Raw genomic sequence first — 17,850 nt, 5'->3', positions numbered from 1 at the left:
AGATGAGAAAGAGATGGGGGACATTATACACAGAATTCTTCTTGCCACACAAAATTTACTAATTATCAGTTAAAGAAGAACAATTACTGAACACTAAATGCAAATCCACTGTTTCACTGGGGAGACAGTTTGGTTGTAATTAAGAATATGAATTTTCATGATAAACAGACTTGGGTTTATTTTGTCACTCCAAAACTTACCAGCTGAACTATAAACTATTCTTATTCAAAAACATGAGGAATACTTGGCAAAATCTAATCTTCCTAGATCTTAGTTTTGGGAATTTAAAACAAAAACAAAACAGCTTTCATAATAGGTGGGAAATCTGTGTTTCACATAAAACCTAAAATCAGGTTTCAGCACATATTCAAAACCAAAATCTTTATTTGCCCTGGTCTTCTTCCCAGTTCCATAGAAATAAAAACCCTCTACCCTACTTTACTTTCCACTAACTTAAAGTCTCAAGGTGCATAAAACAGTGAATCCCTTGCCCCCATACTGCCAGGTATTCTTCATCAGGGATAAGTCAGGACAGTGGTAATCAGTGCTGACCTCTCCCTCCCCACCCCAACCTCTGAATGTTTAACAGTGGCTTTATTAAGTGAATGCTTGAAAATTTTCAACATTAAATTCGATTTACTTCACATTTTTGTTTGCAAATATATCATTAGCAATTCCTAAATTTTTAAATTAACCATCTTGAAGAACAGAAGGCCTGCTCTCAAATGTCTCTTCTGAGGTGACATTAAAGACTGAAAGAAAGCTGTGACTTGAGTCTATGACTCTAACGAACAATGACTATATTATCACTGGTGAACTCATACCAGGGAACTTCAAAGTTGAGAGACATGGATACCTTCCTGCTCCTCCAAGACCAGATACATCATAGTGGTACCCATGACAAGGGTAGTAAAAACCATCCAAATATCTTGCCTTCGCAATAGGTACACAACCAAGATGAGAGTAAACACCCATTAAGATAACCAATTTATGTTTCCTGACTTGTTCTAAATCATGCTCAACAGGAACACTTCACCTGAAGCTTCCTGGTGACTTTCTTTCTTTGTTCTATAGCACAAAAATAGGGATTTGTCACTCCATTTGAAAGCCATGCTCTTGCCTTCCAGAATATCAGATACTTTGACTTCAGTTTTTGACAGGGTAGAATCACTCACATTGAAGACAAACTGGAAGACATTAACATTCCTGCCTGTATATGCCATGCAGTAGTTGTTGCAGTTACCAAACAATAAATCTTTTCCATCTTCACTACTATCTTTTGAACACTCTGTACTATCTAAAACTTCATTGCAATGATAGTCAGTAAAAGGCAAGCACTTCGACTTCTGTAGGAAGCAGGGTCATTGAGGCCAACAGAAATGATGGAAGCCCAGCCCAGGGTCTGACCACTCAACAACTTTCACCACAGGTCACTTCACATCTAGCATAGAGAGCAACAGTGTGGTGGGCACTGTGGCCTGCATCAGGGGCCATAGCACAACTACCAGCTAGCAAGACTTGACCAACAGGATGGGAGCAAATTGCCCAACACAGGCAGCAACCACTAACCCAGTCACATCTTTTTAAACAAAGGGATTAATGTCCAGACAGGAAAAGTAGATGCCATGTGCAGTGCCTTTTTCTTTAAAACTGCTTCCCTTGATTTACTTTACCTTTCTCAACTGTTTAGAACTTCTACACACCCTCTCTGACTGCTTTTTCCCAATAAATGAGAACAAGCCTTGAGGCACTCATTATGGAAAAGAGACCTGGGTAAGGTAACAAGTAGCAAACTCCAGAGAGCAGCCTAGAATGGGTACTTATATATTTGGAAGGAAGTGTAATTTTGTCTAGTAAAACATTATGATTTACAAAAGGGTCACATTGTTTAAAAGATTTCTATGGTTGAAATTTTAATCTACCCTTTCCTCCCTTCTCCTCACCCCTCCCCATTGACGGAAGGCGCTGTCATATCCTGCAGAGTGATGGGGCAAACTCTTCTTCAATTCCCCAGTCTATGGATACTAAATCAAGATAATTATATCTGTATGCCCACTAAGCTATAAATTTCATAGTGATGACAGAATTGCTTACCATCCCAATAATGGATTATGGAGGATATGAGCATGGTGAGAAATAGGGAAGAAACATCCACCCAGGTAGTATTAGCAATGTGGTTTTCCTAGTCAGTACCACAAGTCCTAAGGCTATTTGTTTTGTCACAAAATCTTTATTTGCAGATACCTTGAGTTAGTTGTAGAAACCACAGTGTAATATTTTTCCTTCTAGATTAAAATTACCTAAGGCAGAAAAACTTAAGATTCCTTTCTAAGCTATTAAATTGACTTTAAAATCTTGTTGCTTCATTTATAAAACATTTTAGGTTAACCAAGTTTTTTTTTTTTTTTTTTTTTTTTGACAGGCAGAGTGGACAGTGAGAGAGAGAGACAGACAGAAAGGTCTTCCTTTGCCGTTGGTTCACCCTCCAATGGCCGCCGCGGCTGGCGCGCTGCGGCCGGCACAGCGCTCTGATCCGATGGCAGGAGCCAGGAGCCAGGTGCTTTTCCTGGTCTCCCATGGGGTGCAGGGCCCAAGCACTTGGGCCATCCTCCACTGCACTCCCTGGCCACAGCAGAGAGCTGGCCTGGAAGAGGGGCAACCGGGACAGATTCTGGCGCCCCGACCGGGACTAGAACCCTGTGTGCCGGCGCCGCAAGGCGGAGGATTAGCCTAGTGAGCCACGGCGCCGGCAGGTTAACCAAGTTTTTAAAATTATTTATAAGTAGGTTCTGAAAAAATATTTCCCATTTTAAAAACTTAGTCAATTAGATTGTCTAGAGGTTTTACATTGATAAACTTGATTTCCCTTTCCAATATTATAATTGACTGATTTAATGAATTGTACTTTTCTGAGTACCAATGAATTTTTATAAACAATATAAAATGACAAAATTAAATTTCTCTTAGATATTGTAATACTGAAATTAACATCAACATATCACACAAAAAACAGATAAATGTAAACCAGTATTCAATTAACCATTTCAAATTTATTTGCAAAGTTGTTATTTCAGTTAATAAAATTTCTTTATTTTAGATCCATCTATTTGCTGCCTACAAAAAACACTGCTCACCAACAAAGATATAAGCAGGTTGAAAGTGAAAGAATAGAAAAAGATATCCCTTGCTACTGGAAAGAAAAAACAACCAGGTATAGCTATCTTACCATCAGAAAAATAGTCTTTAATCCAAAAAATTCAAAAGAGACAAAGAAGGCATTATATAAAGATTAAGGAATCAATTCAATAGGAAGATGTGACTATAATAAATGTATATGCACCCATTGCCAAGGTGCCTGGCTATTTAAAACAAATTTTAAAGGATATAAAAGGAGACATGGACTCCAATACAATGAAACACCCCACTTTCATCAATGGACAGATCAACCAAACAGAAAATCAACAAAGAAGCAACAGAGTTTGTCTACACTATGGACCAAAAGGCCCTAACTGATATCTACAGAACATTTAATCTTACATTTGAAAAATACACATTCTTCTCATCAGTGCATGGAACTTTGTCCAGGACACCATATGCTATGCCATTAAACAAGTCTCAACAAATTAAAAAAAAATCCGAAATCATATCATGTATGTTTTCTGACCACAATGGAATGAAGCTGGAAATTAACAACTTAAGAATCTCTGGAGCATATGAAAACACATGGAGACTGAACAACATACTCTGGAATGAACAGTCACAGAAGAAATCAAAAGGGAAATAAAATTTCTGGAAATGAATGAAGATAACAACACATTATATCAAAACTTAAGGGATACAGCAAAAGCAGTGTTAAGAGGGAACTTTATAACAATTAGTGCCTACATCAAGAAATTGGAAAAGCAACAAATAAATGAGTTATCAATGCATCTCAAGGACCCAGAAAAATAACGAATCAAACCAAAAATTAGTATGAGAAAAAAAAACATAAAAATTAGAAAAATATTTAAATAATTGAAACAAAAGAATGCTACAAAAGACCAGTGAAATGAAGATCTAGTTTTTAGAAAAAGTAAACAAAATTGACATATCATTGGTACAACTAACTAAAAAAGGGGTGGGGAGGAATATGCAAATCAATTGAATCCGGGATGATAAAAGACATGTAACAATGAAAATATCAGGAATTACTAAAAACAGCTATATGACACAAAATTGGAAAATCTAGAAGAAATGGATATATTCCTGGACACATATAATCTACCAAAATTGAGTCGTGGAGACAAAGAGAAACCTAAATAGGCCAATAACCAAGATGAAGATTCAGTTGGTAATAAAAACCCGCCCAATAAAGAAAAGCTCACGACTGGCTGGTTTTACTGCTGCATTCTACCAGACTTTTAAAGCAGAACTAATTTCAATTCTTCTCAAGCTATTAAAAAACAATTGAAAGGGAGAAAATCCTTCCAAATTCCTTCTGTGAAGCCAATATCACCTTAATCTCAAAACCAGAAAGAGATACAACAAAGAAAGAGAACTATAGACCAATATCCCTGATGCACATCAATGCAAAAATCCTCAACAAAATACTAGCTAATTGTAAACAAGAACAAACCAACAGATCATTCACCTGGACCAAGTGGGATTTACCCCTCATATGCAGGGATGGTTCAACACACACAAATCAATAAATGTGATATATCACATTAACAAATCAAAGAATAAAAACTGTATGATTGCCTCAGAAGATGTAGAGAAAGCATTTGATAAAATACAACATCCTTTCATGATAAAAACTTTAAGCAAATTGAGTACAGAAAGAACATTCCCCAACACAATCAAGACAATATATAACAAACCCACAGCAGTATCATAATGAAGGGGAAAAGTTGGAAGCATTTCCTCTAAGACCCAGAACCAGACAAGGATGTCCATTCTCACCATTGCTATTCAATATAATTCTGGAAGTTTTAGCCAGAGCCATTAGAGAAGAACAAGAAATCAAATTGATACAAATTGGAAAAGAGAAAATCAAATTATCCCTGTTTGAAGATGATATGATTCTATATAGAGGGGAACCAAAAGATTCTACCTAGACACTATTGGAACTCAAAAGACAGTATGATGAAGTTATTTAGTATTACAATTTATTATGACACCAAATACCAAATAATACCAAATAAATAATACCAGATTTAAAGACAGTACAGGGTAGTTATAATCAAAACAGGCTGGAACTGGCACAAAATAGACAAGCAAACCAATGGAACAGAATAAACTCCAGAAATCAGTCTGTGAATCTACAACCAATTAATGTTTGACAAAGGGGCTAAAATCAATCCCTGGAGCAAGGACAATCTCTTCAACAATGGTTCTGGGAAAACAGTATCTCTGCATACAGAAGTATGAAGCAAGAACCCTGCCTTACTCCTTATACAAAAATCTACCCAAAATGGTTCATGGACCGAAATCTATGAGGTGATACCATCAAACTGCTAGAGAACACTAGGAGAAACTCTGAAAGACACTGGCATTAGCAAGGACTTTTTGGGAAAAAAAATTCAGAAGCACAGGCAATCAAAGCCAAAATTGACAAATGAGATTACATCAAACTAAGAAGCTTTCATACTGAAAAGAAACACTCAACAGATTGAAGAGGCAAACTGACAGAATGAGAGAAAATATCTGCAGAATATGTAATGGATAAAGGATTAATATCCAGAATCTATAAAGAGCTCAAGAAACTCAACAACAATAAATAATACAGTTAAGAAAGTGGCAAAGGACTTGAACAGGTATTTTTAAAGAGGGTATTCAAATGGCCAAAAGAAACATGAAAAAAATGCTGAGGATCACTAGCCATCAGGGAAATGCAAATCAAATCACAATGAGGTTTCACCTCACCCCAATTAGAATGGCTCTCATGCAGAAATCAACACACAATAAATGCTGGTGAGGATGTGGGGAAAGAGGCTCCCTAATCCACTGTTGGTGGGAATGTAAACTGGTAAAGCCAATGTGGAAGACAGTATGGAAATACTCCAGAAAGCTGAAAACAGATAATATCATATGACCCAGGCATCCTGCTGCTGAGAATTTACCCAAATGAAATGAAATCAGCATATGAAAGAGTTATCTGTCCCCCATGTTTATTGCAGCTCAATTCATAATAGCTAAGATATGGAATCAAGGGTATTGTTCTGAGGAATTGAAGGCTTTTTCCTAAAGACACATCTTCGGGTATCAGTTTGGTAGGCTAGCTTGTCTTAGTTCCAGCTGGACATGTAGTATAGTGTAGTAAAGTCTCCCTATACTATCTTTGCTATAGTTGATGGCAGCAGTAGTGGGGATCTGGGGTATGCCTGGGGTCCAGTAAAGTTGCTCAGATCCCTGTCACACAGCCCTCCAGTCACTTCCCCAGTAAAGGACTGGAATCAAAAGCTACACTAGTGCTGGGAGCAAGCCCTGCTGGAGCTTCAAGTGACCAGGCTCCTACCCATCATCAAAAATAGGAACTGGAAGTGCTAGAACAGTATGGCACTACAGGTAGATGGGGCTTGCCCTAGTAGCAGCATAAACTCACATACCCCAAACCACTGCTTGGCTTTAGAGGTCAGATAGCAGTGCTAGCACTGGGATTGGCAAGAGCCTAGCTGTTGTCTGGGGGTGGGGCTGGAGGCACCGGAGTAGCCTTGGCTCTTGAATGGGCAAGACACACATGTCCCAAGCCACTCTCCAAAGGAGGGACCGGGCTGCAAATACAGTGCTGGTGCCAGAATAAACAGTGTAGGAAACCCAACTGCCATCCTGGGGAGGGGCTGGAATCTTGAGCAGTGCTAGAGATTGGACTGTGAGTCCTTCACTATCTGGCTGGCTCTAGCACTGGGAGTGTCTGTATGAATGCACAGTACAAACACAGTCCTGAGCATGTACACAGGGCAGACCAAGCAGGGCCACATGAATCTTGACCCAGAGTCCTGGTATTCACGAATCTCAGTGGCAAAAACAATAACTGGAGTGGCTGAGAGAAGGAAGAGAATGGGGGATTATTTCCAAATCTAAAAGGTCGTGTGCCCCTACTTCTAAGGTCCTAAGGTGCCAGATCTCCATGCTACTCTGGACTTCCTCTGTCCTACAGAACAAAATACTGTGTGAGCTAGGCAGCTGGGGTCACCCTTGTGCTGCTGGGTTCAGTTGGACCTATGAGGAGAGTTTGACAAATTAAAGAAACTAAATAACACGTAGTATTACTGAGTATAGAAAATGAGCAGTGGAGTAGTGCAATGCATATAAAAGTAAGATTATACAGAGTTTAGAAGTTATAGTGATACATTTTTGGAAATGATTCTGGTTACAAGTTTCAGGACTAAGCTATATTACTTTTTAATTAGTGTTTACTGGTCTTCTATTTCACTTTGTCATTATCTGAGTGTCCTTAAACCTTACACACTCAACTTTATAGTCTTGAAAAGGATCACAGTAATTCTTATTTGTATGTCATTATAAGTAAGTGCTGATTTTTAAAGCTACTCTGTTTTGTTTTATATTATTCTTTCTTTTGTTGCTGAAAAACAAATTTTTCATTTATTGGACATCAGAAATCTTAATAGTTATTTTATAATGAAGAATCATTCCTTTCATGTTGTTCATGAAACTTCCTTTCATGTTGTTGACCAAATGTATTCATCTATCATGCCACATTCTTTCTTTCTTTAACTTTGAATATACCTAAATTAACCACATCCTGTTAATTCAACCTTTACAATCTCTTTGTGAATCACTATCTCCTCTATATTACCATTGGACTACTTTAATTCACATTCCTATTCTTCTCATGCCAAGCAAAATTCAGCTCTCCCTACACTGATCCTTAGGCTTCCAGACTCTCTCCTCATTACACAGCATAGGATCAATCAGGATTATGCTTGACATGCAAGTGCTATCATTTCAGTATTCTCTGAGTAATACAGAACCATGGAGATTGTTATCAAGGGAAAGTTCACAATCATTAGTGTTGCATAGATGTTCTTTCAATCTACCCCAGCACACTTTACCAGTTCCCTTGCATGTAACTGCCCTTCATTATACCCTATACTGCCACACCCAAGACTTCTTTATCTCTAGACCTCTTTATTTTCATAAATATGTTAACTTTTTACATTGCCTTTGATTGGGATGGCTTCCACCTCTCTGTGCATTTGAGAAACCCTGTTTAACCACTCAAATACCTTCTCCTCTTTGATCCCTTTTCTGAATATCTGAAGCAGAAACATCTCTTCTCTCATGCCTATGAAATTCTGTGTTTTCTACAATGTGATATTAGTCATATGACACCTGGTCTTGTGTGTCAGTTTATGTTGATTTTTTTCTTCATCAGAATTAGTTTCCCAAAGTCTTCACCATGTCATTTTAATCATGATATAATAAATATGTTACCATATATATATATAATCTTGATATGACACCATATATATACCATATACATATATAAAGATACATATATAGATCTATTCCTCTAACAATCTTGTATAGGATATCAAATGCTTCACTCAGAGACTCATAAGGAATGGATACAAGATAAATCGAAGGAATGTTTATGGAATGAAAAAATGATATCCAGTGTTAGACTCAATAAAAATATTTAAAAAAAAAAGATATTTATTTGCCATACTAGCAAATACAAGGTGCCTGCTATAGGTAATGGGGTAGGATTTAGGTCATTGCATATGTTTAATCAAGGAAGAAAGCGGATTTTATTTATTTACAACACTGTCACTATCATGGTATTAAGAGGTAAGAATTTTAAGAGGTGATTATGTTTTGAGGGCAAAGGTCTCATCAATGGATTAATCTTAGTTTTGTGGAAGTAGTTTAGATATCAAAAGAGTAGGTATGTTATAAACTCAACCTCTCCTACCTTTTCGGTCTTTCATATACTTACCTGCCCTTATAACATGTTTTAATGAGCATGAAACCTTCCCAAAGGCTGGCACTGCATTTTTGGATATCTTACCCTCCAGAACCATAAGCCAAACAAACTTCTATAATTTACAAATTTCCCATTGTGTGGTATTCTGTTATAGCAGCAGAAAATAGACTAAGACAAATATTACTTTGACAGCTTTGCTGGAGGCCAGCTAAAAAGCAATTTTATCAAACCACAGTCTATTAGTACAGTAACCATGGAAACAGAAGGGATGGAAATAATGGTTATTCAGAATGTAAACTTATAGGATTTAGTGACTAACTGAATGTAAAGGATCAGAAGGTATAAAGTAGAAAATGTTAAGTTTTCCAGGGTTCTGCATGTGGCAATGAGTTGATTTATATCCATCAACCACAACAGAAGTAGAAAATAAAAGGACATGTTTTACTTTTCTTTTTATTTTTTATTTTGACAGGTAGAGTTATAGACAGTGAGAGAGACAGAGAAAGGTCTTCCTTCCCTTGGTTCACTCCCCAAATGGTTGCTACAGACAGCTCTGTGCCGATCTGAAGCCAGGAGCCAGGTGCTTCCTCCCGGTCTCCCATGCGGGTGCAGGGGTCCAAGCACTTGGGCCATTCTTCACTGCCTTCCTGGGCTACAGCAGAGAGCTGGACTGGAAGAGGAGCAACCAGGACTAGAACACCACGCCCACATGGGATGCCAGCACCGCAGGTAGAGGATTAACCAAGTGAGCCACAGTGCCGGCCCCCACATGCATCCTCTTAACACACTTCTTCTATATGCCATTCCAGTTCAGAATTAAATTACTCACTGGCTCCCATTTGATATCTCATTCACTAAAACTCTTCTACCTGGTATTCAAAGTTCTCTATGAGTCTCCCCTTTTCAGACCATCTCCTGGGCTCTTCTCCATATACCACTCTAGTTAAAACATACTTGTCCCCTCAGCAACACTTTACATGACATATTCTTCCCTGCCTCTGTTGCTTACATTGTCATGACCTCCAAAATGCATTTGTGCATTTCCAACCATCCTACTAATCATTCAAGTAATATTAATTGAGGGCCTACTCAGACAGGGTTATCACATACAACACTGTCATGAGGAAAAATGCAGCATGGGCTCTCCCTTCTAGAGCTTGCAGTCTAGAGGCAGAGACTGGCATTTAGCAAGTAATCCCACAAATAAATGTGAAATTGTAACTGTGTTGAATCCTACACACCTAAAAGGCACACAGTGCTAGAAGGGAATAATGTGGGATTTGACCTGATCAGAGAGGTGTGGGGGAAGGAGGAAAGACATTCCAGTGGAAAGTCAATTGAGCTGACACCTGAATTATGAGCAACCTAGTTACACCGTGAGTAAGCAAGCAAAATCGGCTCAAAACACAAAGGGGGTTTCCCTCTTGAGGAAATTATATGTATTACAAATTAAAAACGATATCACATTAACCTAAAGTTTGTTGCTTTATGCAGAAATTGAATATTGCAAAGTTATTTGAACCTGGTGAACATCCCATAATTACTAACAAGAGCCCATTTAGGGATCTAACTGCTTATCCAAGGGACAAAACTTGAAGCTAAATTATGGTCTGCTGATCCCTAATGTAGGATTTTCTCTCTCCAGCTGCAGTCATTGCCTCTACAGATTGCAAAGTTCATTCACTTCTGTTTAGGAAATAGTCCAAGGGTGACTCCCCCCCCTAAAGCCTTCTCAGTCCTTTCTGACCCACATCAAAACTAATTAGAATACAGGATAGCCCACAAAACAGAAAAACAGCTATAATGTAAATTACACAATGTGCCACAATATAAAGAGCTCAAAAAATTGCTAAGAAAATGAGACTCAAAGTAAAGGATGAATAAAATATATGAAAAAAAAACACAAGTGGCTACATAAATATAAAGTGTCAAACTTCACAAGTATCAAAAAAGTGCAAATAAAGGGACTGGTGCTGTGATCTAGTGAGTAAAGCCACCGCCTGCAGTACCAGTATCCTATATGGGCACAGGTTGGTATCCTGGCTGCTCCCACTTCCTATCCAACTCTCTGCTATGGCTTGGAAAAGTGGTAGAAGATGGCCTAAGTGCTTGGCCCCGTACCTATATGGGAGACCCAGAGGAAGCTCGCTGTTCCTGGCTTCAGATCAGCACAGTTCCAGCCATTGCGGCCATGTTGGGGAGTTAATCAGAGGATGGAAGATTATCTCTGTGCCTCTGCCTCTCTGTAACTCTGCCTTTCAAATACATAAAGAATTTTTTAAAAAGTACCAATAAAGAGATAGTACCTTTTATCAATAAACCAGTATTTTAAAAAAAAAAACATTTATTTATTTCAGAGGTAGAGTTACAGAGAGAGGGAAAGACAGAGAGAAAGGTCTTCCATCTGCTAGTTCACTCCCCAGATGGCCACAATGGGCCAATCTGGAGCCAGGAGCCAAGAGCTTCTTCCAGGTATCACATGAGTGCAGGGGCTCAAGCACTTGGGCCATCTTTCACTGCCCTCCCAGGACATAGCAGAGAACTAGATTGGAAGATAAGCAGCCAGGACATGAACCGGTGCCCACATGGGATGCCAGCGCCACAGCCTGCTAAGCCACAGCACTGGCCCCAGTAAACCAGTATTTTTAAAATACATAATAAAAGTAAACACTGTGAGCTTGTTACACTAAAAAAAGACATTAATGTGGTTGAGGTCAAGGATATAATAAAAGTAGCAAATATATCTTTGAATATAGTTATGCTAGTGGCTATAGTTATGAAAGGGAACTTCAGAAAGTTTATAGAGAGGCTGTATTTGGCACTGCTTGGGATGTCTGCATCCCATGTTGTTGCCTGACTTCCAGTATCATCTTTGTTGCCAATTCTAGCTTCCTGTTGATGTGCATTCTAGGAATCAACGGTGATGGCTCATTATGGCTCGGTCCCTATTACCCTTGTGGGAGACCTTGAGTGAGCCTGTGCCTCTAGGCTTCAGCATGACCCAGGCCCAGCAATTTGAACATTTGGGGAGTGAATCTGTAGATGAGTGACCTCTCTGTCTCTCTCTTTCCCTCTCTCTCTCTCTCCCTCTCTCTGTCTTCATCTCTTGCCTTTCAAATTAATTATATTAGAAAAAGCAGATTTGGAAAATATGAATGAAAATTATGTATGGATTTCAAATTATCTTTGTATCAAAATAAATATCTCTTAATTTCACATTCCACCAACTTCTTGAAGTACGCTGGTATACATTTTTAAGTACTTTACTGTCACTACTCTAAATACGTATCATATGTTAACTTAGTTCTATTAGGTAAATACTAATATTATTCACCTATTAAGGAAGGGGAGCTGAAGCACTGAAAGTATAGGTAATGTTCTCAAGGTCACTAACTGAAGTAATACAACCATTCTGAAAATTCCTTAGATGCCAGAGAGCAAGAAAATCTAAAATATAAATATTTGACCAGGACTTATAATTATATGGAAAGATTTATGCACAAATATCTTCAAACCTCTGTTAGCATTCAAATTATGTGTGAATCATTCCACTCTTAAAAATGTGAATTCTAGCCGGCGCCGCGGCTCACTAGGCTAATCCTCCGCCTTGTGGCGCCGGCACATCGGGTTCTAGTCCCGGTCGGGGCGCCAGAATCTGTCCCGGTTGCCCCTCTTCCAGGCCAGCTCTCTGCTGTGGCCAGGGAGTGCAGTGGAGGATGGCCCAGGTGCTTGGGCCCTGCACCCCATGGGAGACCAGGAGAAGCACCTGGCTCCTGCCATCGGATCAGTGTGGTGCGCCGGCCGCAGCTTGCCGGCCGCGGTGGCCATTGGAGGGTGAACCAACAGCAAAGGAAGACCTTTCTGTCTGTCTCTCTCTCTCACTGTCCACCCTGCCTGTCAAAAAAAAAAAAAAAAAATGTGAATTGTAAAATTAAAGAATGAAAACTTGGAAACTGCAAAATTTGGAAACTCCAAAATAGATATTATTAAACAATTACAATCAATCTGTATGACTAGCTACTATTATTCATTCCTCTGATAAAGTATAGGAAATAAATTTTTGATTGACATCAGAAAATGCTCTCAAATATTACTTAAAATTTTTTAAAGGTTGATTTTATTTATTTAACAGAGTTACAGAGAGTGGTAGAGAGAGAGAGAGAGAGAGAGAGAGGTCTTCCTTCTGCTGGTTGACTCCCCAAGTGGCTGCAATGGTCAGAGTTGACCCGATCCGAAGCCAGGAGCCAGCAGCTTCTTCCAGGTCTTCCACATGAGTGCAGGGGCCCAAGGACTTAGGTCATCATCTACTGCTTTCCCAGGCCATAGCAGAGAGCTGCATTGGAAGCGGAGCTGCTGGGACTCGAACCAGTGCCCATAATGGGATGCTGGAGCTGTAGGCTGGGGCTTTAACCTGCTGAGCCACAGTGCTGGTCCATACTAAAAATCTTAAGGTACAAAAATAATGCAAAATTATAAACTGTACATGATTTGAAATTTATTTTTTAAAAAGCATGCACAAATACTTGAATACAACTGCAAAGATAAGCAAGGACATCCTTATCTCAGTGAAGAGTAATATATTATCTATAAATAAGTAAGATGGCAAGTTTACTTTGAAGGAGAAGTTTAAAAATTAATGTAGTAACATAGGGAACAACCAGTGCTGTGATGTAGTTGGTTAAGTAGCTGTCGCTCCCCCTCTTCGTGGAGGAACGACACAGGACCCCGCCTAGGCCTCATATCCGAGTCACGGCACCATTATGTCGCTCCCCCTCTTCGTGGAGGAACAACACAGGACCCTGTGCTGTTCTCTGGCCTGCTCGGCCCTCCCCGGGCTTGCTGCTGGTTCTTCCCGGGTTGGCTACTATCCCTTCCACCTCCGTGGAAGGGCAGTTCCCCCTGGCCACATTCCCCACTTCCGCAGGGGAGCGGCACACTGCCGGCCGGCTCTCTCGGGGGCTGCACAGGTGTTCCCCTTAGATGTTCCCCTTAGATGTTCCTGGTGCATGCCGTCTCTCTCCTCCTTTATAGTCCTCCTCCGCCAATCCTAACTCGGCTGCCCACACGCCGAGTACGCTGCTCTCCTCCAATCAGGAGCAAGTCCTACAGTTTATTGGCTGAACTGGAGGCAGCTGTGCAGAAGCTGTTTTCTTCTCTCCCAGCGCCATATTGTGGGAGAGCAGATGCATAGAATAAGTCTTAATTCCAGTAACAGTCTAGTCCGGGTTGCTCCCCACAGATCCCCCTTTCTTTTTATTTTTTGGCGTTGATACGCGCCTGTCTTCGGTGTCCCGCGGCACACACTCTGCTCTACTTGCTAGAGTTGCCACAGGTTCTTACAAGTCCTATCAATCAGGCAAACCGAATCCGGGTCCTCTCTTCGCCATGTTGTGAGGAGGTTTTTAGGCGCTGATGCGTGCCTGTCTTCGGTGACCTGCGGCTCATACTCTGATCGAGCCGCCTGCTGGTGCTTACCGCCTTAATCAGGCAGACCGAATCCAAGCCTTCTAATTGCAGTATTGTGGGGAGGCCTTACTGATGTTAATTCGTGCCTGTCTTCGGTGACCTGCGGCGCATACTCTGGTCAAGCCGCCTGCTGGTGCTTACCGCCTTAATCAGGCAGACCGAATCCAAGCTCTCTCATTGCCATGTTGTGGGGTGACTTATTGGTATTGATTCGTGCCTATCTTCGGTGACCTGCAGCTCACACTCTGGTCGAGCTGCCTGCTGGTGCTTACCGCCTTACTAATCAGGCAGACCGAATCCAAGCTCTCTCATTGCTGTGTTGTGGGGAGGCCTTATTGATGTTAATTCGTGCCTGTCTTCGGTGACCTGCGGCGCATAAGCTGCTAGCCGCCCGCAGGTGCTCATCGCCTCACTAATCAGGCAGACCGAATCCAAGCCTTCTAATTGCGGTATTGTGGGGAGGCCTTACTATTTCTCTATTTCTCTATCTCCGGGCATTCCTATTTCTCCCATTTTACTTCTGTCTGCCAACATTCCTATTTCTCTCATTTTACTTCTAAACTTCTGTTTCTCTTATCCCCGCGGCCTCCCGGCGCCCGCCCCGAGGCTGCTTCTCGGCAGCTTTCCGGCTCTGAGCCGCTTCAGCCCGCGCCTCTCTCATCTGCGCGGCTCGGCTTTGCGCGCACACTCCGCGGTCTCGCACTTAGCCCAGCGTTCCCTATCTACTTGTGCCCCGCACGCTCTCTCTGCGCGCGGCAGCCTCCACGAGTCACACAGCGTGGCTCACGTCTCCGCCACTAGCATTCAATCCAAGTTCCCCGGGCTAGCCTGGCGAATTCAACCCAGCTCACGTCTCTGCCCCACGATTTGGCTTCCCGTCCTTTGCTCCCCGGGCTAATCAGACGGATCCCAATCTGGCTTACGTTTCCGCTTCTGGTTTCAACTTTTCGCCCCCTATTCCCAGGCTAACTTGAGAATCCCAAAGTGGCTTTCGTTTCCGCCTCGGCCTGCCCCCCGCGGCTTCAATTTCCCTAACATTTTTCTCTACCCGGTATGTTTCCCCAAGCTTTCCTCCAACAATACTCCTCCCTCATTTCTCCTGGCCTCTCCCCACAGTCCGCATCCGAGTTTGTTCTAGCTTTCACTTTCGCTTTCGACCTTAGAGATTTCTCCCAGCTTCCCCCCGTAGTCCGTATCTGAGTCTATGCCTAGGCTTTTGATAGCTTCTTCCGGCACCTTTCTTGTCCGGCTTTCCCCTAGGCTCTTCGCTAGTCTCTCTCTCCGGTATTTTCCCACTTCTTCCCGTTTCTTCCCTCCTAAGTTTCCTATCCGTCCTAGGTTTCCTATCCGAGTCACGGCACCATTATGTCGCTCCCCCTCTTCATGGAGGAACAACACTAAACCTTGCCTAGGCTTCATATCCGAGTCACGGCACCATTATGTCGCTCCCCCTCTTCGTGGAGGAACAACACAGGACCCTGCGCTGTTCTCTGGCCTGCTCGGCCCTCCCCGGGCTTGCTGCTGGTTCTTCCCGGGTTGGCTACTATCCCTTCCACCTCCGTGGAAGGGCAGTTCCCCCTGGCCACATTCCCCACTTCCACAGGGGAGCAGCACACCGCCGGCCGGCTCTCTCGGGGGCTGCACAGGTGTTCCCCTTAGATGTTCCCCTTAGATGTTCCTGGTGCATGCCGTCTCTCTCCTCCTTTATAGTCCTCCTCCGCCAATCCTAACTCGGCTGCCCACACGCCGAGTACGCTGCTCTCCTCCAATCAGGAGCAAGTCCTACAGTTTATTGGCTGAACTGGAGGCAGCTGTGCAGAAGCTGTTTTCTTCTCTCCCAGCGCCATATTGTGGGAGAGCAGATGCATAGAATAAGTCTTAATTCCAGTAACAGTCTAGTCCGGGTTGCTCCCCACAAGTAGCTGCTTGCAATGGCAGTATCCTACGTGAGCACCAGTTTGAGTCTCAGCTGTTTCACTTCTGATCCAGCTCCCTGCGAATGCACATGGGAAAGCAACCAAAGACATCTCAAGGGCTTGGACCTCTGCCACCCATGTGGGAGTGCCAGATGGAATTACAGGCTCCTGGCTTCAGCCTGACCCATCCCTGGCCTTTTTGGCCATTTGGGGAATGAAAAGTAAATGGAAGATCTCTCTCTCTAGCTCTCTCTCTCTCTTTCTTTGTAACATTACCTTTCAAATGAATAAATAACATTTTAAAAAGAACATGGGGAGAATCTTTTTTTTCAGGATCAGAAGAGACATCATTGTCTTCATGAAATAATTTAGAGTTTACAAAATTGGAGCAGCCTCAACTCTGGTGCATTACACTCAAATCTCATTAAAATTAATCACATTTTTAAGGTTTTCTTAGTATTACAGGAACAAAACTTCTTAAGTAAATCTGAGCTACTTGGCTAAGACCTCTGTATGAGGATTAAACAATCACTTTTAATTCAACCTTTTCCAAAATGCACTTCAAAAGACAGTACTGTTAGGATTTGTCCCATGAAAATGATGGCCTACTGTCAAATAAATATGCTTCTTTTCAAAAACACAGGTTATGTTTGGGCATGGCAAGTACATGTTATACCATCAGGCAAGAGGATGATGGTCATTCTCATGCATGACTTACGTGATGGATGAAAGAACTGACTACACAACTAAACTATTCTCTCTAGTCTCTTGACTAGATTGATATTTTTCTTAAAAGGATCCAGTAATTCTTTCTTGTTCATATGATGCAATACCACTTAAAATCTAATAGAAAATCAAGGAAAAGTGAGTATTCTGTATTTAATCCATTCCCAGTCATCAGGGGTCAGCCCTAGGTCACACCCAGTCAGGAGGATTTGGCAATTAGTCATTATCATGAGGGAAGGGCCAGGTAAGTCTACTCCCACTATAATTCACTCAGTTCTCATCAGCAGCAATAGAGGATTTCACCGTTCACTTAGCAAAGGCTCAGCAGATTGCCGATGACAGAGAATCAGAAATTGAGGAGGTCCATACCTACCCTTTTCCAGACACCTGGGTATCCAAATAGATTTTGTTTCATACACTGTATAAACCTTTTGGTAATGGTAAAGAAATTGTTCAAAAAGTACATGTTATCCCCTCCTGTTACATCAACTATTTCTAATCTCCCACAAATTATTCTAGCCCTATTGCAATCATTTATAGATTTCACTAATCAGAGTGTACATACAATTTTATGTTTCTATATTTCATATATATTTTACATATCTTCATAGACTTATAATATCCATATTTTGTAATATATATACAGAGAATTCACTCTATAGTCCTGAAAACTTGCCAACTTTGTATCTTGAAGTTTCTTCTAATATTTACTATAATATAAAATGAAAATAAACCTTTCATATAGAAATATTTTTCATTGCCTTCCATCATGTTCTTATTATGGATTACCAGTGACAGTATTGACCAAAAAGG

General features: G+C 41.2%; 1 long non-coding RNA gene across 1 annotated transcript in view; it reads right to left on the bottom strand.

Annotated features, from left to right (window-relative positions):
- Positions 1–13,048: 13,048 nt before the first annotated feature.
- The window catches only part of LOC138850180 (uncharacterized), a 79,656-nt gene continuing 74,854 nt past the window's right edge, over positions 13,049–17,850 (bottom strand). The window contains exon 3 of the long non-coding RNA XR_011389798.2: positions 13,049–13,374. This is a non-coding gene — a long non-coding RNA (uncharacterized LOC138850180). The remainder of the gene's footprint in view (positions 13,375–17,850) is intronic.

This window comes from Oryctolagus cuniculus, chromosome 6 (assembly GCF_051225735.1).
Source record: "Oryctolagus cuniculus isolate XC-2025 breed Fujian yellow rabbit chromosome 6, ASM5122573v1, whole genome shotgun sequence".
Classification (NCBI taxonomy): domain Eukaryota; kingdom Metazoa; phylum Chordata; class Mammalia; order Lagomorpha; family Leporidae; genus Oryctolagus; species Oryctolagus cuniculus.
The sequence above is the reverse complement of the archived record's forward strand: the minus strand, read 5'-3'. Positions and strand labels throughout refer to the sequence as shown.